Genomic DNA, 24,480 nt, shown 5'->3' on the forward strand with positions numbered 1-24,480 from the left:
ATGACAGAGGATGAGATGTTTGGATGGCATCACAGATTCAATGGATGTGAATTTGAGCAAGCTCTGGGAGTTGGTGAAGGACATGGGCTCATAAATTGTCACACAAGACTGAGTGACTGAACTGAACTGAGCTGCCATAGTTACCACATGTAACAGTGTATAGGCTGCACACTATGCAAGAATGTGGGAGACCTATTTAAAAATATATTTAAGAACTCAGTGTCTGCTTTCTATTAGTTTCCTCATATGTTGAATAATCAAAACCTGCTGTCAGATTTGAAATATAATTGAACTGTTAACTTTCACTTGCAGAAGAAGGAAAGTACTTTGTGCCCCAAACTGAGGGACAGAAGTAACAGCCAAGCTTCTGGATCTGTAAGAGGCCAGTTGGCAGGACCTACAAGGACTGATAATGCAGACCCAGTGGGCAGAGGGAGCTCTCAGCACACACCTGCTTGAGCTAATAGCACTGAGCTAACATGCCCCCTGTCTCCTCCCACCCGCCCGAAGGCTTGATGCAAAGTACACCCCACAGAACCCAGCACAACCTCAGAGAGGGTAGGGGCATCCTGTGACTGGAGATTAATTTCCTGCCATCCAATGGAGTCAGGGCAGTGAGGCTCAGAAACAAAGGTGCAGTTGTGGCTGCATAGTGGACTGAGATTTGTAACTTCTAGGCATGAATAAGATTTCTTTCTGGAGATGGTCTGTACTTGAAATCCATATAGAAGCCCAGCCAAGTAGACTTCCATGTTTGCAAGTAAATGTAAGCCATCAAGGCTCAGCCTGTCCCTGATTGGGCAGAAGACTGCCCAGAGAGGTGCTTTTAGCATGTCGGCTCCACTGCAGGAAGGAGGGGACCCAGGCTTCCCTGTTGGCACTCTGACACCTGGCCCTCCAGGGTGTTCCTTGCCCTCCGTGGTCTCACTGCCTCTGCCCTTTGGTGATGACCCTCTTCAGATGAGTCCAAAAAGGCCAGACTGCCCCCAAAGTCATCCCTAGATGCACCTGTCTTCTCACACCCTGCAATGGGTTGAATGTCTGTCCCAATCCCAGAATGGTGGTGGCAGGAAGTGGGACCTCTGGGAGGTGAATAGGTCCTGAAGGTGGAGCCCTTAAAGGAAGAGACACCAGAGAGCTTGGTGGCTCTCTCTCTGCCATGTGAGGACATCGTCAGAAGACTGCCATCTTTGAGGCAGGAAGGGAACCCAAACATGCTGGCCTGCTGATCTGGTACGCCCAAGTCCAGAAATGGGAGACATAAAGTCTGTCATTTAGGCAGCCCAATCTGTGTTATCTGTGACTCAGACACTTTCTACTCTAATTTCAGCTTTGCACTGTGCATGGTTCGCTATTGAGAGCTGAGCGCAAAGGTCCTTGGGAAGGACAGTTAACTCAGAAGCAATATGGTGGAAAGACAGCATCCAGTCTCATGATGTTGGCAGTTTTGGTGGACTTGGTTCCCTTCTGTGATCTAATTCATTCCTGTTTCCAACCATTTATTTAGAAACATTCACAAATCAATTTCCCATGATCTCCATTATCTACGGCCCCATTCTTCATGGCTACTGATAACTCAGCAGCCAAAGACAGCACAATTACAGAATACATCTAGTTGCATTGAGATTTAATTTTGTTCCAAGACTCCTGGTGGCTCAGATGGTAAAGAATCTGCCTGCAATGCGGGAGAGCCAGGTTCGATCCCTGGATTGGGACGATCCTCTAGAGAAGGGATGGCTACCCATTCCAGCATTCTTGCATGGAGAATCCCATGGACAAAGGAGCCTGCCAGGCTACAGTCTGTGGGGTCGCAAAGTCAGACAAGACTGAGTGAGTAATTGCATGCTTTGATACCGGACAGCTAAAATAAAATAGGAAACCCTGAGTCAGTTTAAATTAACTTGTTGAGAAAGATTCTCAAATGAAATCTAGAATATTTTAAAATATCACTGAAAATATTTTTGGCCTCTGAGTAGAGGTATGTTCCCCACTGAGTATTTATTTTGATGGTGAGATAAACCATTTAATTCAATTGGTTCAATTCGATTTTATTCAGTTCAACTCAGCTCAGTTCCATCACACAGTAATATTTATTAGCTCCTACCTTGGACTGCAAGGAGATCCAACCAGTCCATCTTAAGGGAGATCAGTCCTGGGTGTTCGTTGGAGGAACTGATGTTGAAGCTGAAACTCCAATACTTTGGCCACCTCATGTGAAGAGTAGACTCACTGGAAAGGACCCTGATGCTGGGAAGGATTGGGGGCAAGAGGAGAAGGGGACGACGGAGGATGAGATAGCATCACTGACTCGACGGACATGGGTTTGGGTGGACTCCGGGAGTTGGTGATGGGCAGGGAGGCCTGGCGTGCTGTGATTCATGGGTCACAAGGAGTTGGACACGACTGAGAGACTGAACTGAACTGAACATTTACATATAACAATTTGCTAGGCATTTCAGTCACGGTCCCTAAATTTGAAAATTCATCATCTAATTGGGAAAAGAACAGCTCCAAAACAATTTGTAAGCCAAAGCATAGTAATCAGAGGAGCCAGGCATGACGAAGATAAAGCAGGGATACCACACTTTCCTCCATGTCCATGGCAGACAGTACAAATCATTGCTGCATTATCTCTGTGGCCAGTGATGACCTCAAGATATTTCTCAGTCAGGCATTATCAACTTATGCATATTGGTATGTAAACTAAGCCTCTTATCTCTCCCTGGAATAAATTATATAAGTGCTCAGTTGAGTTCCAAATTGGAGAATTTCATTTGGGTTTGTGCCTGAAAGCTTTTTGCTTATGAAAATAAAGTAGCTTGGATTTGTTGTTTGAGAATGAATTAAAACAACATGAGCTTTTACTGAATTTGTCCCAGACAGTTCACAGCATGACTTTATACAGTATTGCAAAGAAATGTTTGAGAGATTAATCAGAGAGTTTTGAAATCTGAAACCGAGATGGAAATTTCAAAATTCTGCAAACTATGTTGAGACCTAGAAGAAGAAGTTTCCACTGTACCTTCAGTTCAGTTCAGTCGCTCAGTCGTGTCCAGCTCTTTGCGACCCCATGAATCGCAGCACGCCAGGCCTCCCTGTCCATCACCAACTCCCGGAGTTCACTCAGATTCACGTCCATTGAGTCAGTGATGCCTTCCAGCCATCTCATCCTCTGTCGTCCCCTTCTCCTCCTGCCCCCAATCCCTCCAGCATCAGAGTCTTTTCCACTGTACTTTACCACTATTCAATTATGTGATCTTTGGGAACTCTCAACCCTTAAGTGCATTGGAACCTCATGATTGAGTCGGGAAGTGTAACTGTTTTTTGGCCACACTCGGTCTTCACTGCTGTGCTGGTTTTTCTCTAGTTTTGACAAGTGGGAGCTATTCTCAAGTTGCTGGGCACTGGCTTCTCACTGTGGTGGCTTCTCTTGCTGCGGGTCACGGCTCTAGGTACGTAGGCTCCATAGTGGCGCGACTAAGCCCGTGGCACAAGGGCGTAGCTGTTCCACTGCATGCGGGATCTTCCCGGACCAGGGAAGGGACCCATGTCCCCTGCATCAGCGGGCAGATTCTTAACCACCGGACCACCACAGAAGTCCAGTAGAATGTTTTTACAGCAGCTTTGCCCAAAGAATCTGAATGCAGCATCCCAGGAGGCACAGGGGTAAAAAATCCACCTGCCAATGCGGGAGATGCAATAGATGCGGGCTCAATCCCTGGGTGGGGAGGCTCCCCAGGAGAAGGTATCGCAACCCACTCCAGTATTCTCGCTTGGAAAATTCCATGGACAGAGGCGAACCTGGCAGGCTATAGTCCATGGGGTTGCAAAGAGTCAGACTGGACTGAGCACACCACAGGCAATATAAATAATAGATACGCATGTAACATCTCTGGTTGAAGCTGAGGCATGAAGACGGGGCCCTGACCTCTGTTATCTTCTCTTCAGCCCTCACCTCAAACTCCTGGAAGCCCCTAGAAACAGTGCAAAGAACCTTAGTGATTTGAGGAACACATTTTGAAGATTCCTAGACAAGGGAAACTCTGGGAGTTGGTGATGGACAGGGAGGCCTGGCGTGCTGTGGTTCATGGGGTCGCAGAGTCAGACACGACTGAGCGACTGAACTGAACTAAGACAAGAGATTCTTTAGATACTCTTCCAATCTACACACGTCAATGAGTGTAAATCAGCTAGATCTGATTCAGTACAGTTGGGATGGTATTGATAAAAATAACAGACTCTGGAAATCATTTATACCGAGGGAAAATCTGAGGAGATGGAGCAGATGGTCAATCTTTTGGGCAGTTTAGGGCCACACGTCACTCATGATGTCCTGTTTGGGAATTTCTGTGCAAGCCATCTGATTGTTTTCCTATGACTTTGTTCCCTCCTCCACAGTGGCAGCGTGAGATCACCTCTGTGTATGTAAAATGAGAGAAATGAATAAACTTTTTGTGGACTCAGAGGCCAGACTTTCAACTTCAGTCTATTTTTAGTATTTTGACATTTTCTCCTTGACATCAGTTCAACAACACATTAAAAAGCCTTTCCGAAAGCTGAATTTATCCTAAATACAGACTCATTGGATCCTGCATGTCATTGAGACATCATGGTCAGAATTAGAGCCTCTGAAACATACCATTTGGCTACCACTTCTTTAAAGCTGTTATATGTAAGCGTGGGGCTCTCCTGGTGGCTCAGTGGTAAAGAAGCCACCTGCCAATGCAGGAGAGTTGGGTTTGATCTCTGGATAGAGAAGATCCCCTGGAGAAGGAAATGGCAACCCACTCCAGTGTTCTTGCCTGGAGATTTCCATGGACAGAGGAGACCATGAGGTTGCAAAGAGTGGAACACAACTTAGAGACTAAACAACCACAACAATATATAAGAGTTAAATGAAAGTTATAAATGAGAAGCAGAATCTTTATTTTCTACTGCTAGCAGAACAGGTATCTGGTGCTTTGTCTCCTGCATTCTGGGGTCTAGAGTTTCTTAGGTCTTGACAGCTGGGGGTGTTATGGGCAGATTTTACAGGTTAGTAACATGAGACCATTCAGGGATTCCGTGCTGCTGCTGGATTTGAAGTTGGAATCATACAAAGAAAAAAAGGCAAATTAAATCATTTAACACACTCCTGCTTTTTGATTGCTCACATGTAGATAGCTAAAGAGAACTCTGCAACACCTCCCTGGGGATAAACTCTCACAGCAAATTCTCCAAGCTCTAGGATTCTGAAGCAACGCGATCTCTCACAGGGGACCCAGGGCCTCACACAAACACAAGTGAATAGGAGAAAGGACATAAAGAGAAGTAAGCTTGGGCAACACTGAACAAGACTGGAAACTGGTGTCACTCCTTGAGCTGGAGGTGAGGGGCAGCAGAATTTTTCTTAATGGGAATCGTCTAAAAGGGGAAGAGTGGAAGAGAATCAGAATATGTTAGGAGGAGGGGTTGAGAGTTGAAGGCTGTATCGGATTGATTCTTGCCCGCATTTCCTTCCTCCTGTTTCCTTACCCATCTGCTTACAGCTCTCCGGGCACACGTGTCACCTTCTCAATGGAACGAACCTTCGGTGGGCGTGGCCTTCCAGCCAGTCAGGGCTGCGCAGTCTCAGTTGTGCTCTTAGCAAATACACCTTCGCTTCCGGGAAAAGAAAAGAAAGTGAAAGTGAGAGTCGCTCAGTCGTGTCTGACTCTTTGTGACTCTATGGACTGTAGCCCACTAGGCTCCTCTGTCCATGGAATTTTCCAGGCAAGAATACTGGAGTGGGTTGCCATTTCCTTCTCCAGGGGATCTTCCCCTCCCAGGGATTGAACCTGGGTCTCTGGCATTGCACGCAGACTCTTTATGGACTGAGCCAGCAGGGAAAATTAAACCTTTGGATTCGAATTTCTGAAGATGACTCCTAGAAATAAGTAGGTTTTTAAAGAAAAATTTCAGCATCACTTCCTCAGGGAAGCCTTCCCCTGCTTTATTATAGTATCGGCTGCAGTGCTGACTATACATTTATTTGAAGGATTATGTGTTATTTTCTGTCTTCACTCAATCCAAGCTCTATAAGAGCAGAGACTCACTCACCATTGAAAGCTGTGTCTTAGCACAGCACCAGGCACATCGTGGCTACTCAATCTGTTGAATGAACAAATAAATGAATAGGTAAATAAGTGAAAGAGTGAATGGAGAGTTTGGGGAATGAATAGATGAGCAGCTGGGTTTCTGAAATGCTATTGGGGGTCAAAGTCCTTTCACAGGTGAGATTTTCTGATCTCTGCTAACATTATACTCCTTATTACAGGATGTATGTTGTTACGATTATTAGGGGGAGGAAGAAAGAGAATTAGAAATGGAATTTGCAAAGTGGACAGAAATATAAATACATAAACTTTTGTTAAAGTTTGCTCCTCTGAGTCGTTGTTCAGTCACTAAGTCATGTCCGACTCTTTGTGACCCCATGGACTGCAGCACACCAGGCGTCCCTGCCCTTCACTAGCTCCTGGAGTTTGCTCAAATTCATGTCCATTGAGTCAATGATGCTAACTAACCATCTCATTCTGTGTCTCCCCCTTCTCCTCCAGCCTTAGATCTTTCCCAGCATCAGGGTCTTTTCCAATGAGTTGGCTTTTTGTATCAGGTGGCCAAAGTAGAAGTGGCAACCCATTCCAGTATTCTTGCCTGGAAAATCCCATGGACAGAGGGGCCTGACAGACTACAGTCCATGCCACCTCAAAGAGTTGGACACAACTGAGCAAATGAGCACAGTAAACAGTGACTCCTCTAAGTAGGAACCATTTTGTCATGTTTGCAGCTCGATGCAGGCAACAGATGTCCTGAGGAGACTGATCTTGCCCAAGCTTTGAGCCAAACTCACCGTCTTTCTTATATTATCCTTTGTCTGAAGGAAACCTGTTTTTGATTGTTTATTACATACTGAATTCCGTCATGAACAATGTTTGCACACTAAAGCAGTCAGAGACTAAAAATACCATGTGATCTTACATGGCTGAATGGAACTGGTTACTTTTCCACTGACCTTCTCTACTGTGGTACACACAGAACCAGGATGAACGTGTAAGGTCTTGTGACATTTATACAGTTTTCAAATAACCTAATCATCAGTTCAGTTCAGTTCAGTTGCTCAGTCGTGTCTGATTCTTTGTGACCCCATGAATCTCAGCACGCCAGGCCTCCCTGTCCATCACCAACTCCCGGAGTTCACTCAGACTCACGTCCATCGAGTCTGTGATGCCATCCAGCCATTTCATCCTCTTTCGTCCCCTTCTCCTCCTGCCCCCAATCCCTCCCAGCATCAGAGTCTTTTCCAATGAGTCAACTCTTCGCATGAGGTGGCCAAAGTACTGGAGTTTCAGCTTTAGCATCATTCCTTCCAAAGAAATCCCAGGGCCGATCTCCTTTAGAATGGACTGGTTGGATCTCCTTGCAGCCGAAGGGACTCTCAAGAGTCTTCTCCAACACCACAGTTCAAAAGCATCAATTCTTCATAAGGTCCCCCAAATGATAAAGCCAGTCACTCCAGGACATGGGATAACTCAACATGTGTGACTGAGATGAGAAAAAACAGGTCTTGGTTCAAGTTAACAACAGGTGAGGGGCCCATCCTTTCCAGAAGTCAGGGTAGGTGAGTGGTCTGGAGGTTGAGAGCCAGGCCTTGCTTCAGAAATCAGAAGCAAGCTCGAGGAACTAACATCTTAACACCTAAAACAGGGTCCAGAAGGCAGGATCACCAGGGCCCTGGGACAAACCTAGGGGCAGAAAGCCAGAGTTTCAGCCAAAGTTTCAAAGATCATGACCCAGCTCAGAGGTCATCTGAAGTTCAGAGTCAGCAAATACTGCACAGCAGAGGTGCTGGGCACCTACACCTCACAGTGAATCCTTACCCTTAAGTTAGGAACTGGGTATCACCATCACTACCTGTAGCTGAGATCAGGCAATAGTCCCAGATAATAGATGAGTAAATAATAACATGCACTGAATGTTAATACTTTGTTAACATTCTTTAATTCACTGGAGGCTCAAAATTCAAAAAATACTTACTAAATGTGCTCTTTACAAGAGGGACTATGCTAGGTGCTGGGGATCTAAAGGTAAACAAAGCGTTGTCATCACCCTCTGATCTCGGAGGCCAGAACAGTGGTTCTCACCTGGGGTGGTGTTGCCTCCTAAGGGACGTTTGTCTGACAGTGGTCTTGGTTGTCTCTACTGGGGAGGTGGGGGCGGGGGAGATGCTGGTGGCATCATCTAGTGGCTAGAGGCCAGGGATGATGCTAAATCTCCCACACGACACAGGACAGCCCCACAGCAAAGCGTTGTCTGGCCCACACTGGCAATAACACAGAGATAGGGAATCCCTGATCGAGAAATGGACACCCACGTGGAAAGCTGTTAAGTGTGATGAAGTGCTTGGCGGTGTGCGATGGTATCAGGATTGTACAGGATGAAGTGGGGGTTCGGTGGACAGTATGATCAATTCTACTGTGATGGGGGTGGGAGGGGGTGGAACAGGCTCAGCCTGAAGACTTCTTGGAAAGAAGTAGGTCTTGAAAGATGAGCAGGTGGTACTGTGACAGACAGGTGGGAGGTGGGGTACAAGTCTAGACCAAGGGCAAAGAGTGCTTTGACCTCCCAAGGCCCCCAGGACTGTCCAGCCTACTCCAGGTTCCATTCAGTGACAAGAACTTTTTGAGATGACCACAAAAACAGAAGTACACATCAGTTTTGCCCTCCGAGAGCTCCTACTGTATAAGACCAATCATACCTCTGCATCAAAATAATTCCTCTTGCCAAGTTTTTGTTCTGACACAGAAATGAGGAAGCATAAGTTAAGGACACTTACAACATCAACTCTGAAATGTATTCTAGCCATTCACTATTTGATTCACTTTGAAGTGTCACGCACGGCGAGTCCATGAACTTGATTTTCCCACTTGAGAGCTCAGAGCTTTGTCTGAGAAGTACAGAAAAGTTAAATAACTGCAGAGTAAGCTTCCTTTACTGATGAGGGCAGGATGAGATCAAGAGCCTATAAAATATTTTTGGAATTTGCTAGAATTTGGGTAGGGCTGTCACTTTGTTCATGACACTGTCTTACTTTAGTCCTATCCCATATAACTAAAGTCTGCCTGGGTGAGCCTGCCCTCTCTGGTGGAGATTTGCTTATGATCAGAGGCTAGACAGATGTTTTATGGAAATGTTGTTTTGTATAGTCAGAACTCAAGTGTTCCCTCATATACTAAAAAAGAAAAAAAAATGGTAATGAGACCTTAAGATAGAAGGAAAAGGTCAGAATCTGAGAATCCATGAGGAAATATATTAATACCAAGGAAATCCCTGAGCAGGAAGTGGGTTACATAAAATTCTGGCTGACGTGGCACAGACATTCCTGAAACCCTGGCGATGGGACCCGCCATGATGGCCTAGGATAGGGTTACAGGAACGTCATGTGTCGTGTAATTGATCAAACTATTAAAAATAGCAGCATAAAAGTTTAGAGCTTTGATGTGCTTGATTCTTTTCAAGCTGGACTTGCAAGAGTGCTGATGTGCATCTTTGCAAAGTTCTATAAAATTGTGGTGAGAAAAGGGAAATTTATATTGGAGCTCCGCCACCCATCAGCTGAATTTCCATTGCCCTGTTCCCTAGACTGTCTTGCCGGCTGCTGGCTGACTGGGACCTGGGGAAGCAAAGCCTGGAGCTCAAGTCCAAATGGACGAGGCTCACCTTGGCCACCGCTGGGAAATTCACCAGAGGAGGACATCTTCACTGAGAAAGGTGAAGACACGTGTGCGACGCGGGGATGAGAAGGAGAGAAAGCCCCAAACCACTGATGAACTGTCCTGCGGCAGAGATGATGGATGGTTTTGTGAGCAGAGGCAAACTCCTCCCTGTCAGAGAGCAGAGAAGAGAATGAATCTACCTAATGGCTTTCCCGTGTGTAAGAATGGCTACCCCAGGACTTCAGGGAACCTCAAAATATTTATAAAGCAGCGCTTCTGGGGTCCTCTAAAACACACTGCCCCGTATTGCCTTGCAGATGTAGTGACCGAGCAGTACTGATTCGTAGAGCCTTGTCTCGACTTGCAGATCAAGGATCACTTGTGTAAAAGAGGTGGGAACCTTGTCCCATGTTTGGGAAAAACCAGGTTGTTATCTTTTGAATCATTGCCTTGGTATCCCTCTTGCTTTAATGGGTTTTTCTTTCACTGATTTGTTTGGCTTTTCTTCTCTTACCCCATGTTCCAGGGGAAAACGAAGGGGAGGGAGACTGTGTCCCTGGAGGAGTCTGCCTGTTCTTGGGCAGATTCCACTGCACACGAGGGTGCCCTGGTGAGGGGCACCTGTGGGCTGAAGCCCACCCCCACCCCAGGTCTCCCGCAAGCTCTACCAAGCCCTGGTCCCTGGCAGCCTTTTCCTCACTTATCCTCATAGATGCGTAATCCACACCTGTTAGGGGAACCTTCTACTCCTTCCCCAAGGATGCCATATGTACCGAGGGTGCCCTGTCTGTAGCCCCTCTTCTCATTGAGTCCTGGTTCAGACCAGCCTACCTCCAGGCCCTCCCCCCACCCTGTCCTGTCCCTAATGCTGGAGGCACCCCAGCTACAGGGCCTAGAACACAGAGATGGGCAGGGACAGGCCATCTGTGATCGTGTCCGTTGGAATGGCTGAGTAGGTCCTGGCTCATGGATCGATCCTGTGCTGCTGGTAGCTGTGTGCTCCCGTGTGTGTGAGTGTGTGTGTGTGTGTGTGTGTGTGTGTGTGTGCGCGCGCGCGTGCTGACGGGTCCACGTGGATTCCATGTAGGGGTGTTTGCCCTTGTGTCATGAACTCAGACAGTCCAGGCTTTTGTTCCCCCGAACCATCCCAGGATTGGGAGGAACAGAAGAGGGACAGCTAGAAATGGAGCAGGTTGCTTGAAAGGCAGGCAGGGAGGTAGAACTGTGGGAATGTGATGCTGGCTCAGCCTGGGCGAGGGCACTGTGTGTTCGGGCTCCGCCTCTATGCCATGCAGAGGGTGGGGTGGGAAGCTGTGCCCTAGAGACCTGACCTAGTTTGGAAAAACAGTGACTCAGAGAGCAGGATAGGTGGGAAAGAGTTCTGCAGTAGACACGAGGCATCTTGTCTAGACAACCCCATCTTTGCCCCTAAAGAGCTGTATGACTCCTGGAATTGCTGGAGAGCCACCTCTGCTGAGAACCTTCAGCGGTGCCATTACTGGTGCCTTGATATGCTTCAACCTCTGGGTTGAACCACTTTTGCACACACAGACATTTAGGAACAAAAGCAGGACAGAGGAGACAAATGAGTCCTGACATGGAGAATCTGGAATATTTCAGAAGGTTCCCATATACAGCAACCAACGTAAGCAGCTGCAAATGTCAAGGGAATGGAAAACCACCCTGCTGGAGCCAGTGGATCTTCCAGGTGCTATGCAGATAAAGAGACTTTTCTAGGAGGTATGTAATTTAAAAATATCTACTCCAAATAGCCTTTTTTAAAATATCACTTTTTATTGGCATGAAGTTGCTCTTTCGGAATATAGAGCTTCCCTGGTGCCTCAGACGGTGAAGAATCTGCCTGCAATGTGGGAGACCTGGGTTTGATCCCTGGGTTGGGAAGATCCCCCTGGAAGAGGGAATGGCTACCCACTTCTTGCCTGGAGAATTCCATGGAGAGAGGAGCCTGGCGGGCTACGGACTACGGGATTGCAAAGAGCGACTAACACTTTCAGTTTCATAGGCGCTTTAAAATGTTGTGTTAGTTTCTGCCGTACAGCAAAATGCATCAGCCACCCTTATACGTATCCCCTCTGTTTTGGATTTCCTTCCCATTCAGGTCACAGAGCCCTGAGCAGAGCTTCCTGTGCTGTGCAGTAGCTTCTCATTAGTTAATCTATTTTATACACAGTGTCAAGATCGTACACACCTCAATCCCAACCTCCCAATCCATCCCACTCCCCTTCCCCACTGGTATCCATAGGTCCAAACCATCTTTTTTATTCCTTGTGATTATTTTAATGTTCCCATCACTTAACGCTTTTATTTATTTATTTATTTTTTAGAATTTAAAGGTAAAGCATCTTTCCAGAACCCTGCTCCATGGCTATCTAGAACTGGCCTCTACAAACATCCAGTCCAAGATGCCTCCTGCAGGGCGGGGAAGGAAGGTTGTCTTGGATATTGTTAAACAACAGGGTAACAAGAAGCGTTTTCCCACTGGAATAAGGTCCCTGCCCTCAGCTGAGGGCTTCCCTGTGGTCCCATCCACTGTTGGATCTTTTCTTTTCCATCTGGAGTTGAAATGAATGATCCAGATCAGTGGTATGAAACTCATGGTCTGCAAAAGACTGAACTGGAAGCTGGCTGGGTCCCTGTGCCTCGTTAAAGCAAACAAATGTTATGAGCAGTTAAAACACCCTTAGAGACACTGTGTTTACATGTCTAACTTCTAACAACAAAGGAAACTAGAACGGGTTGGACTGGAGGTCTGGATCTCGTTGCCAGCAACACGATCAGTGCTCTCAGAGAACTGAGAGTCGTTGCTTCTCTGTGTCTCCTGTCACTGCTCTCAACACTGATCCTCTTAATTTCCAGTTTCCCGGCCCCTTCCTTCCTTGGTCTTCCTAATGGCAAATGGCTTATTCCCACTGAAAGGTTCCTGGTCTCTGCAGTGAGGTTTGCTGAGTGGCTGTAACCTGACCACTCTCTGGTTTGTTTCAGAGAGGGAACTTGCCACTGTCTGCAGTAGCAAGGCTGATGTCTGGGGTCCTTATGAAATTAGGAAACATTTTCACTCTTCTTTAGCATGCTCTAGTTTTTACCATTCCTTCAGGGGTAAGATTTAACTTTCTGTGTTTTTCCATTTGGAGACAATCCTTGTATATAAAGAAAATTTCTGACAGTTATGTCCCCTAATTTCAGAATTATATGACCCAATTTCTTCTGTTATGAGATGTGACATTAGTTCTGCACAGAGTGGGTTTGATTTACAGTTATAAGTGAGAAAGATGCATCCAGAATTGGTCCAAAGGCTTGTCAACTATCTTTGTGGTTTTGTTTATTAGTTCGTTTGCTTTTTAGAGGTTGTATAAAAAATAGTTTTCCCATGAATTTTGATCTTCATTAGAAGTTCCACAGAAAAGAGATATCACAATAAAACTGATGATGCTATTGGGGCCTGATAAGAAAAAAATGTATATATATATATATATATATATATATATATATAGAGAGAGAGAGAGAGAGAGAGAGAGAGAGAGAGAGACAGACAGACAGACAGACAGACAGAGAGAATGAGAGAAAGAGGTGACACAAATTACTGTATCAGGAATTAGAGAGGTGGTTTCTGGAAATATTAGAATATATTATAAATAACTTTGTGCTAATATATTTGACAACTTAGATGAAGTAAAAAAATCCTTTAAAGATACAAACTGCCAAAGAAATAACCTGAAACACCCTATGCTTTTTAAATAAATCAAAACTTCCTCACAAGAAAAACTCCAGACCCTGGTTGCTTCACTAGTAAATCATACCAAAACTTAAGGAGGAAATAATATTAACTCTTTACAAACTCTTCCAGAAAATTTTAAGGAAAAGAATACCTTTAAACTAGTTCTATGAGGCTAACAGTATGCTGGTAATAAAACCAGATAAAGATATCACAAAAAAAGAAATTTATAAATCAATAACCTTCATGAACATAACTGTAAAAACATTTAACAAAACTTTAGCAAATCAAGTCTGGTAATATATAAACAAAACATAAAAAGGATCATGGCCCTTATGACCAAGTGTGTTTTATCTCAAGAATGCAAGATTGGTTTGACATTCAAAAATCTTTCCATTCATTTCACCATATTACACACTTATAAAGAAAAATCATATGATACTCTGATTAAATGCAGAAAAATACATTAGAAAAAAATCACATCTATTCATGATAAAAACTCTCAACAAACTAGGGGTAAAAAAGAACTTTCTCAGACTTGACAGGGTATCTAGGAAATATGTACAGATAATATCAAATGTCATGGTGAAAACCTGAACGCTTTCTCCCTAAGGATCAGGAACAAGACAATTATGTGCACTGACATCACTTCCATTCAACATTATTCTAGCCAGGGTAATAAGGCAAGAAAAACAAACAGAAGCATCCAGATTGGAAAGAATTATGTATATGGAAAAATGGAATCTATAAAACAGCTACCAGATGTAATAAGTGAATTTAGCAAGTCTGTGAAGATACAAATGAATATATACAAGATTCAGCTGTATTTCTGCATAATAGAAATGAATAATTGGAAGCTGAAATTAATTGTAAAAATCATCTACAGTTTCACTCAGATATAATATGCTGCTATTGTTGCTGTTTAGTTGCTAAACAACAACTAAAGTCAGTCGTGTCTTTAGTCAGTGGCTAAACAGCAACTTAAGTCAGTCGTGTCTGACTTTTCTGTGACCCTATGGACTGTGGCCTGCCAGGCTCCTCTGTCCATGGGATGTCTCAGGCAAGAATACTGGAGTGGGTTGCGATTTCCTCCTCCAGAGGCTCTTCCTGAGCCAGGGGTCAAGCTTGTATCTCCTGCTTGGCAGGCAGATTCTTTGCCACTGAGTCAGCTGGGAAGCCCCCAAATAGAACATAGTTAAGGATAAATCTGACAAAAGATGTCAAAGATTGGTGCACTGAAGACTGCAAAGCATTGCTTCATTTAAAAACATTTTAAAGACAGAATGAAAGGGGAGAATATACTGTGTTCACAGGTCAGAAGACTCAACATAGTTAAAGGCATCAGTTCTCCCCAGGTTGATCAATGCAATTTCAACGAAATCTCATCAGGACTTTTTTCATAGAAATTCACAAGCTGACTCTAGAATTCATATGGAAATTCAAATGACCTGAAATACCTGAAATTCTTTGGAAAAAAAAGAGCAGAGTTGAATACATATACCCTCTAACTTCAAGACATTATAAATAAATGATAAGAAACAATAACCAAGACTGTGGTATTGGAAGATATGTAGAACAGAAGAATAGAGAATGGATCATCTGGAAACTGACTCATATATTTGGACAACTGATTTTGAAAAATGTGCAATGGCAATTCAATGGAGGAAAGGTAGTCTTTTCTACAGAATTTGGTGGAATAATTGGATATTCTTATTGGGGAAGAAATCTTTGGTTTACGTTTCACACACTGTATATGATGTAACTCAGATTGTAAACTTAAATGTAAAAATCTAAAAAATCTTTTTTATAAAAGTTTTTTTTATTTTTATAAAAACTATAAAACTTCTAGAGGGAACACAGAAGACAAATATTTGTAACCTTGGGTTAGGCTATGATTTCTTATTCACAATACCTAAAAGCACAAATTGGTAGATTAGACTTTATCAGAACTTTTGCATTTCAACAAAAACTATTAAAAAAATTTATAGATAATCTGCCACGTACATAGAGAAAGTCTTTGCAAGCATACATTTGACATTGGATTTGTTTCCAAAATATATAAAGAGCCCTTAAAAGTCAAAATAAGAACAGCCAGATAAAAATGGGCAAAAGCCTTGAAAGACACTTCACCAAAGAAGAGATATGAATGGCAAACAAGCACAAGAAAAGATGTTCAACGTCATTAATCTTTAAGAAAATGAAAACTAAAACTATAGTGAGATACAGCTTACACATCTATTAGTGTTAGTTGCTCAATCGTGTCCAACTCTTTACAACCCCATGGACTATAGCCCACTGGCTCCTCTGTCCATGGAATTCTCCAGGCAAGAATACTGGAGTGGGTTGCCATTTCCTCCTCCAGGGGATCTTCCTGACCCAGGGATTGAACCCAGGTCTCTTGCATTGCAGACAGATTCTTTACTGTCTGAGCCACCAGGAAAGCACACATCTATTAGACCGACAAAAATTAAAAAGACTAACCCTCCTAAGTATCGGCAAATATACGGAGGATCTGGAATGTTTATCCACTGCAGGGAGGAATGTAAACTGTTACAACCTTTTCAGAAGTTGTAGTTAAATGTATACCTACAACTTGACCCAGCAATTCCACTCCTAGACAATTACTCAGGAGAAATAAAAGCGTTATGTCCATACAAAACCTTGCACATAAAATGTTCATAGCAGCTTTGTTTCTAACAGCTCGATATAATAGCTCAAAACTGCAAACAAATTAAATGATCGAGAGCAGATCAGCAGTTGCCTGGGGAAGGAGAGTAGGTGGTAAGGAAGATTTCAACAGGCCATGGGGATCTTTTTAGGGTGATGGCTATTTTCATTACCTTAATTGCAGCGATGGTTTAATGAATTTATATAAACATTGAAGCATTGCGTTATTTTTAATATAATTAATGCAATATATTAATATAATTGCATTTTATTTTTTTATAATTGCATTTTAAATAATCGACTTAATACAATTAAGTTGATGCCCTGTCAGTTACACCACATATAACTTAAAAAAATTGTAAACTCTACTGGAGCTTAAAGACTGGTGCCAAGTATGATGCTCCAAATCTCCTAACTCTTTGCAAACATTTCAGAAAGAAAATAGCCCAAAACATGAGTGATGCTAATAGCCACTGGACTCTTCTATTATTTTATAAACATCTGTCCGAGTGTTAGTCCAAGTCACTTCTGGTATTTCTATCACACAGGAGTCTCAGAGCAGGGCAGCAAATGTGCCCTTTGTACTATTCATGGGGGGAATGATTGGATTGAGAGGTGAGTTAGGGAAGGCTGGTGTCAGGGGTCAGAAGCCAAAGGTGAAAAGTGCTCTTTTCAAAAGTGAAGTGAAGTCGCTCAGTCATGTCCGACTCTTTGCGACCCCATGGACTGTAGGCTACCAGGATCCTCCGCCCATGGGATTTTCCAGGCAAGGGTACTGGAGTGGGGTGCCATTTCCTTTTCCAGGGGATGTTCCCAACCCAGGGATCGAACCCAGGTCTCCAGCACTGCAGACAGACGCTTTACCGTCTGAGCCCCCAGGGAAGCATCATCTACTCAGTGCCTCACGTTCAGCTACAGAGGGGGGCATGCTATGATGTAAGGATGCTGTGGACTAGAGCATTCTCAGCAGGAGACCCCCACCTGCCCGCCTTCAACACAGAACGTTCAAAGTCACCACAAGCTGGCTGGATCTGGCCTGACTCCAGGGTTGGCTGGGGGTTCCCTCCAATGGCTCTTTCCTCTGTGTGAACCAGGCAACTCACAAACATCAAGTGCTTGTCGCAAGCAGGCTAAGTTTAGGTAGGTTAATGGCTTAAATCCTGTTCTGTTGGCAAAGAGGTGGGTATGAGCACAGTGTGGAGCCCACCCAGTTTGCTCAGAACTTCTCTGGATTCACCACTGAAGGTGCCTTGTTCCCAGAAGGCCCTGGTCCCTGGCAAGCCTGCAGGTAGCTCGATTCAGCACTCTCTGTTCCATCAGGACACCTCTGCTTCAGAAAAGCCCAGGAAGCATCATCGTCTGTGAGGCTGGGAGTGTGCACCAGATGAGAAAGACGTGATGAGAGCTTAACCGAGGCCCCCAGTGCAGACTATGTTCCCCTTTCAAGGAGGAATGATGTTAAATGACAAAGAAATAACGGCTAACATGACAGTGAAAACAACTATGAAAACCTTCTCCGCTGAGGATTCAGAAGGTAACGCAACCAACCCTCCCTGGCCCTCCATGGCCAATTCTTCTCCCTTCGTTTACTCCAAAAATAGATGGACTCCTGGGGTTTCTCTCCCCAAGAGACTCCCTCTCTCAGCCACTGGTCTCACTGGTCACTGACACCTCTCTTCAGGCGGCAGCCCCCAGGAGGCCGACTAGGAATCATAGCTAATGGTCCATAACTTAGAAACTCGGCAGGGCTTATCTGTGCTCAGCACTGACTGTCATTCTCTCAGGAGTCTTTCCCGTAAACTGGTGTTTCGAGGGGCCAAGCAGGCCTGTTTGCGGCCGGCCTCCTGGTGCAGGTGGAGGGCCTGCCTCCGGGCCCCACTGCTGGCTGGACGCCTCAGGCGCTCTGAGGTCTTGGGCACGGGTTCCAGCTTCTGTGTGTCTGGGTTTCCTCTTCTAAAATGGAGATAATAGTAGTGCCTGCCTGGTGGGTGATTCAAGAACCGAGTTAGCATTTGTAAAGTGCTCAGATGAATGCCGGGCACACAGGGAGCCCACAGACATGTTTGTTGAACACAACACATAATTACTAAAGCACAGTTGATTTAAAACGTTGTGTTAATCACTGCTGTTCAGCAAAGTGATTCAGTTCTGCATGTGTGAGCTCTGTCGCCTCAGCCGAGTCCAACTCTTTGCGACCCCTTGGACTGCAACCCTCCAGGCTCCTCTGTCCATGGGATTCTCCAGGCAAGAATAATGGAGTGGGGGTACCATTCCCTCCTCCAGGGGATCTTCCTGACCTGGGGATTGAACCCAGTTCTCTTATGTCTCCTGTACTGGCAGGCGGGTTCTTTACCACTAGAACCAACTGAGAAGCATTTGCTCAAATATGTGTCCATTGAGTCTGTGATGCTGACATATATAACCTCATATATGATATATGGGTGATCTAACCTGACATATATACAACCTCAGTTATGTATATATATCTATGTATATATGCATATGTATGTTTTTTTCTAATACTCTTTTCAATCACGGTTTATCTCAGGATACTGAATACACTTCCTTGTGCTGTACAGGAGGACCTCGTTGTTTATCCACCCTGTACGTAAGAGTTTGCATCCCCGACTCCCAAGCTTTGCCTCCCCCTTGGCAGCCACCTGTCTGTCCTCTGTGTCTGCACAACATGTAACTTTTAGCAACTGCCTAGAAGCAAACGCAAAGCACAAGCGTCCTCTTCATCTAACACCTCGGTACCTCTCGGCTGTTGGTTCTCGTCCAGAGCCTCACTAAGCTGTTGTGTCTTATGGAAACTCATGATGTCTTGTGGAAACTGCCCCCATGGCAACGAAGCCAGCAGTCTGCCAGCTTCAAGCAGGAACGGTATCTGGCTGTGTGAACGCCATCTGTTTCATTTTCAGAGAAGAGCCTCTAAACTCATCAACTGTCCAACTTAAGGCCAAGCTCAAAACTTTTAATTAAGGGCACGGTTCAGTCTGTGCCAATGTCTACAAAATTCTTAAATTTGAAGATGTGAGGAAATGGGCAAAAATGCTGGAATTTAAGGGAAACATTGCCATTCTTTTCGATGAATGTTGACCTCACCCTGTGTTTCTCCATTTCCTGCCACACCAGGGACATTTTTCCCACGAGAGCAGCTCACTTGGAGCAGTGATCAGGGGTGGAGAGGCAGCCACGCGAACCGAGGAGGGAATATTCTGAACGTTCCATAGCTAGACATCACCTTAAGAAACAGTGAAGCATTTCAGAGCACAAACTAGAAAAAAGAGAGCTTTCAGGTCCAGTAAATCATTGTTGCTATTCAGCCTCTAAGTCATGTCAGACTCTGGGACCCCACAGACTGTAGCCTACCAGGCTCCTCTGTCCAGGGATTTTCCAGCAAGAACACTGGAGTGGGTTGCCATTTCCTCCTCCAGAGGATCTTCCTGACCCAGGGATTGAACCCATGTCTCTTGTGTCTCCTGCATTGGCAGGTGGATTCTTTACCACTCTTGCTGTCTGGGAAGTGCTTGCTCAAATTCATGTCCATTGAATTGGTGATGCTCTCTAACCATCTCATCCTCTGCTGGCCCCCCACTCCCAAGTAAAACAGGAAGATATAAACTTTCTGGAAGTACTATGGGCCCAGCAAGTGAAAAGGACAGACCTCTGTTTTGGAGGAAGCCCCGTGGCTTCAGGGCTCCACGGATACCTGTTACCCAGCAGCTACCTCTCCTGAAATTTGCTCTGGATCCAGGCAGAAGGTCAGACCTCTTCTGCCACTGGTCCCTGAAGACAGCTGCAGCAGGAGCAGATAAACAGCTTCCTGCCAACTCCAGGACACACGACGTCTCTGTTCACACTAGGAAAGGTTGTTTCAGTAGGAGGTGAACATCAAAGGAACAGGCTTAGCATCCAGCTTTCGCTGCTCAGACAGGGTCTTGGTTCACGTAACCACCCTTCTGTGGCCGCTGCTGTAAGCCAAGGAACACAAGTGTCCCAATTTCAGCTTCCAACACAAACTTTCTTAGCTTTGTCTTCTCCCAGATGAGCATTCTGTCTCTGCAGATGTAAGCCTCCAGGTCCTGGTCTTCCCCTCCAGTAGGATCGCTCAGGATGCAAAGGCCACGGGCTTGCTGGCTTGCTGGTTAAATCGGGGTTCAGCACCCCTCCCACGGGGCTGGCGCCCACACTTTTCCCCATTAAACTCAGTTCCTTTCATAGCAGCCCCTCTCTCGGCCCCTTTGTTGGGTTGGGGGCTTTCTCCCAGAGCCGTTCAGATGCTTTGGACACCTTCTCACCCTGATGTGCTGGCAGTGGGAGGGCTCCCGAGACCTGGCAATTTACTGAAAAAGAAAATCAACACAGACTGAACTTTTGTTTCAAGATTATGATGTCAAATATATTGCTTCTCTTCTGTGCTGCCAAGCAGTTTAGAACTTGCCTTTAATTAGTAGTGTCCTAGCTTTCCTGGTGGCTCAATGTAAAAATCCACCTGCCAGTACGGGAGATGCAAGAGATGAGAGTTCAATCCCCGGATCAGGAAGATCCCCTGGAGGAGAAAATGGCCAGCCTCTCCAGTATTCTTGCCTGAAAAGTCCCATGGACAGGGGAGCCTGGCAGGCTATACAGTCTATAGGGTCACAAAAGAATCAGACATGACTTAGCACTAAACAACAATAATGACAGGAGAAAACCTAAGCCAGGATAAGATTCATGCTTTTAAACCTACCCTGCTTCATCTCTTCCCAAAAATATAACACTAAGAGAAGATAAAAAAAGGCCCCACCTTCAGAAAAGAGATGAATTCTTGCTGTAACATGTCATCATCCTTTAAGATGACAATGACATTGTACGTAATATATACAATGTATACTTTTGCCTTTTCTCACTTAATCTTGATAATTATTGTAAGAAGTTGACAGAGCAGGTAGATTTCCCTTTACTTTGTAAAGAGGACTTGCCTGAAGCCACATGATGGTGTAATCTCAGCACAAAGGAAGAATTTGGTTCACCTCACTATGGTTCAGGATTGGATCTATCTGGGGTGCGGGTGAGGGATGGGGGAACAGGCATCCCTCAGCCTCTCCCAGCCAGCAGGACAGGGCCCTTGACCTTCTTGCCCCTCACCGCTTGCCCCCAGGGAAGGCAGCCTTTCAGCAAATGGTACATCAGAGTTAAGTCCAGAGAAGTGGGCGGTGCCAGCACCAGTCAAGAAGTTTGCTTTTTTTTCTGGTTCTGTTCACAGATGGTCATTAAGATCCAAGGCAGACACTCTTAGCAGAATGGTGATCAGGACTGACATCACGCTATAGCGCAACTCAGTGGAGGATGGAGCAGAAAAGCAAGGAGGTAGCAACTCCAGGGAGAAAGACAGGTTTCCAGGTCTTTGTTGGAGGAGGCCTGAAACTGACCCTGGAGAGCAGTGAGGCCCGTTTCCACACCCCTAGATGCTGCAGTTCAGTTCAGTTGCTCAGTCATGTCCGACTCTTTGCTGCCCTGTGAACCTCAGCACGCCAGGCCTCCCTGTCCATCACCAATTCCCAGAGTTCACTCAGACTCACGTCCATCGAGCCAGTGATGCCTTCCAGCCATCTCATCCTCTGTCGTCCCCTTCTCCTCCTGCCCTCAATCTTTCCCAGCATCAGGGTCTTTTCCAATGAGTCAGCTCTTTGCATCAAGTGGCCAAAGTATTGGAGTTTTAGCTTCAACATTAGTCCTTCCAATGAACACCCAGGACTGATCTCCTTTATGATGGACTGGTTGGATCTCCTTGCAGTCCAAGGGACTCTAAAGAGTCTTCTCCAGCACCACAGTTCAAAAGCATCAATTCTTCGGTGCTCAGCTTTCTTCATAGTCCAACTCTCACATCTCTACATGACCACTGGAAAAACCATAGCCTTGACTAGACGGAACTTCGTTGGCAAAGTAATGTCTCTGCTTTTGAATATGCTCTCTAGGTTGGTCATAACTTTCCTTCCAAGGAGTAAGCGTCTTTCAGTTTCATGGCTGCAGTTACCATCTGCAGTGATTTTGGAGAAAAATAAAGTCTGACACTGTTTCCACTGTTTCCCCATCTATCTGCCATGAAGTGATGGGACTAGATGCCATGATCTTAGTTTTCTGAATGTTGAGCTTTAGGCCAACTTTTTCACTCTCCACTTTCACTTTAATCAAGAGACTCTTTAGTTCTTCACTTTCTGCCATAAGGGTGGTGTCATCTGCATATCTGAGGTTATTGATATTTCTCCCGGCAATCGTGATTCCAGCTTATGCCTCCTCCAGCCCAGCGTTTCTCATGATGGACTCTGCATAGAAGTTAAATAAGCAGGGTGACAATATACAGCCCGGACGTACTCCTTTTCCTATTTGGAACCAGTCTGTTGTTCCATGTCCAGTTCTAACTGTTGCTTCCTGACCTGCATACAGGTTTCTCAAGAGGCAGGTCAGGTGTTCTGGTATTCCCATCTCTTTCAGAATTTTCCACAGTTTATTGTGATCCACACAGTCAAAGGCTTTGGCATAGTCAATAAAGCAGAAATAGATGGTTTTCTGGAACTCTCTTGCTTTTCAATGATCCAGTGGATGTTGGCAATTTGATCTCTGGTTCCTCTGCCTTTGCTAAAACCAGCTTGAACAGCTGGAAGTTCATGGTTCACGTATTGCTGAAGCCTGGCTTGGAGAATTTTAAGCATTACTTTACTAGCATGTGAGATGAGTGCAATTGTGTGGTAGTTTGAACATTCTTTGGTAGTTTGAGCTTTCTTTGTGGCCGAGCTCTCTCACCCATACATGACTACTGGAAAGACCATAGCCTTGACTTATATGGACTTTTGTCAGCAAAGTGATGTCTTTGCTTTTTAACACACTGTCTAGGTTTGTCATAGCTAGGACCCCATGAACTTTATAAAGTCAGGGTCTGTAGTGGGTATGAAAGGTAGATAACACACATATGGGTGGGCAGACCTTATGCCATGGAATCAGTATAATCCTCAGGTATGAATTTTCTCAAATCTTAATAAGAGCTACTATTAATTGGGTCCCCAAATAACAAAAATTAACTTTAAGCATGTAATACAACTTTAAAATGACATTTTATATGAAAGTATCTTTTCCTAGAAAAATCTCAGTAATACTTCAAAATACTAAATTATGGACTACATTCTAGGCAGGGTTATTTTCTGGTTAGGTGTATTAATGAAAAAAAAAAAAAAATCACATCTCCTCTTAACCCCTGCCCTGCACAAGGGTCACAGACAAACCCAGGCTCTGACCATCTCACTGGTCCCTGCAGCTTTAGGAGAGAGCCTGACTGATGTAGGATGGGACCACAGGGCAGAGAAGGGAGGCCGTGCCTGCCACGGGACCCAGTATCCTGAAGTCAGTGAGGTGAGGAGGGAGCAGGGAGGTGTCTCAGTGGTCGTCTGGATCCGTGGTTCACAAAGAATTCTTCATCAAGAGAATCCTCGCCTCAATGGAAGTCTGATAGCTAAGTGACCAAGCCTGGGATCCTTCCCCAAATCTAGCTTTAGGTAGAAAGAGACATGGCAGCTAGAAGCCTAGGCTGGTGCTGGCGAGCCTGGCACTGACTCCTTGGTACATCACTTGCTAGCTGTGTGACTTTGGGCTAGTCCCTTGACCTCTCTGAGCCTGCTCTCCCACTAGTAGGGTGGAGGTGATTTAACAGTAACCCTGCCGCAGGAGTGTGCCGCGAGGCCTGAATGAGTCGATGGGCATATAGCGCTGAAAACGGCTCCAGGCATGGGACGAGCACCACCGTGGTACTCACTGTCACTTTATAGCAATCGATTTCCTGAGTCGGTGGCTCAGAGGGTAAAGCGTCTGCCTGCAATGCAGGAGACCCGGGTTCGATATCTGGGTTGGGAAGATCCCCTGGAGAAGGAAATGGCAACCCACTCCAGTATTCTTGCCTGGAGAATACCATGGACAGAGGAGCCTGGTGGGCAATAGTCCATGGGTCACAAAGAGTCAGATATGACTGAGCGACTTCACTTTCACTTTCTTTCTTTCACTTTCCTGAGTTGGAAGCTTGGTAGTAGTAACTTTTGGTAAGGTGTTCTTTGTTGCCATGTACGTTTTGGCTTCTGACGCATTCCCGGACAAAGTGGGTAGACTTTTGTGTTTTCCTTCCACATTTGTCTAGGTTACCATCAGCATTGCTCTGTAGCAGACCACCCAAAACTTAGGTCAAAATCACAGTCGTCTCACTGTCTGTGATCTTGTGTTTCAGTAACTGGGCAGGACGAGGCTCCTCTTTAATCCCCTGGGGTCAGTTGGGTGGCTCAGTTCTCATCCATGGGGTCTCTCTCCTTCCCCAGGACCTCTCAC

This window comes from Budorcas taxicolor, chromosome 9 (assembly GCF_023091745.1).
Source record: "Budorcas taxicolor isolate Tak-1 chromosome 9, Takin1.1, whole genome shotgun sequence".
Taxonomy (NCBI): domain Eukaryota; kingdom Metazoa; phylum Chordata; class Mammalia; order Artiodactyla; family Bovidae; genus Budorcas; species Budorcas taxicolor.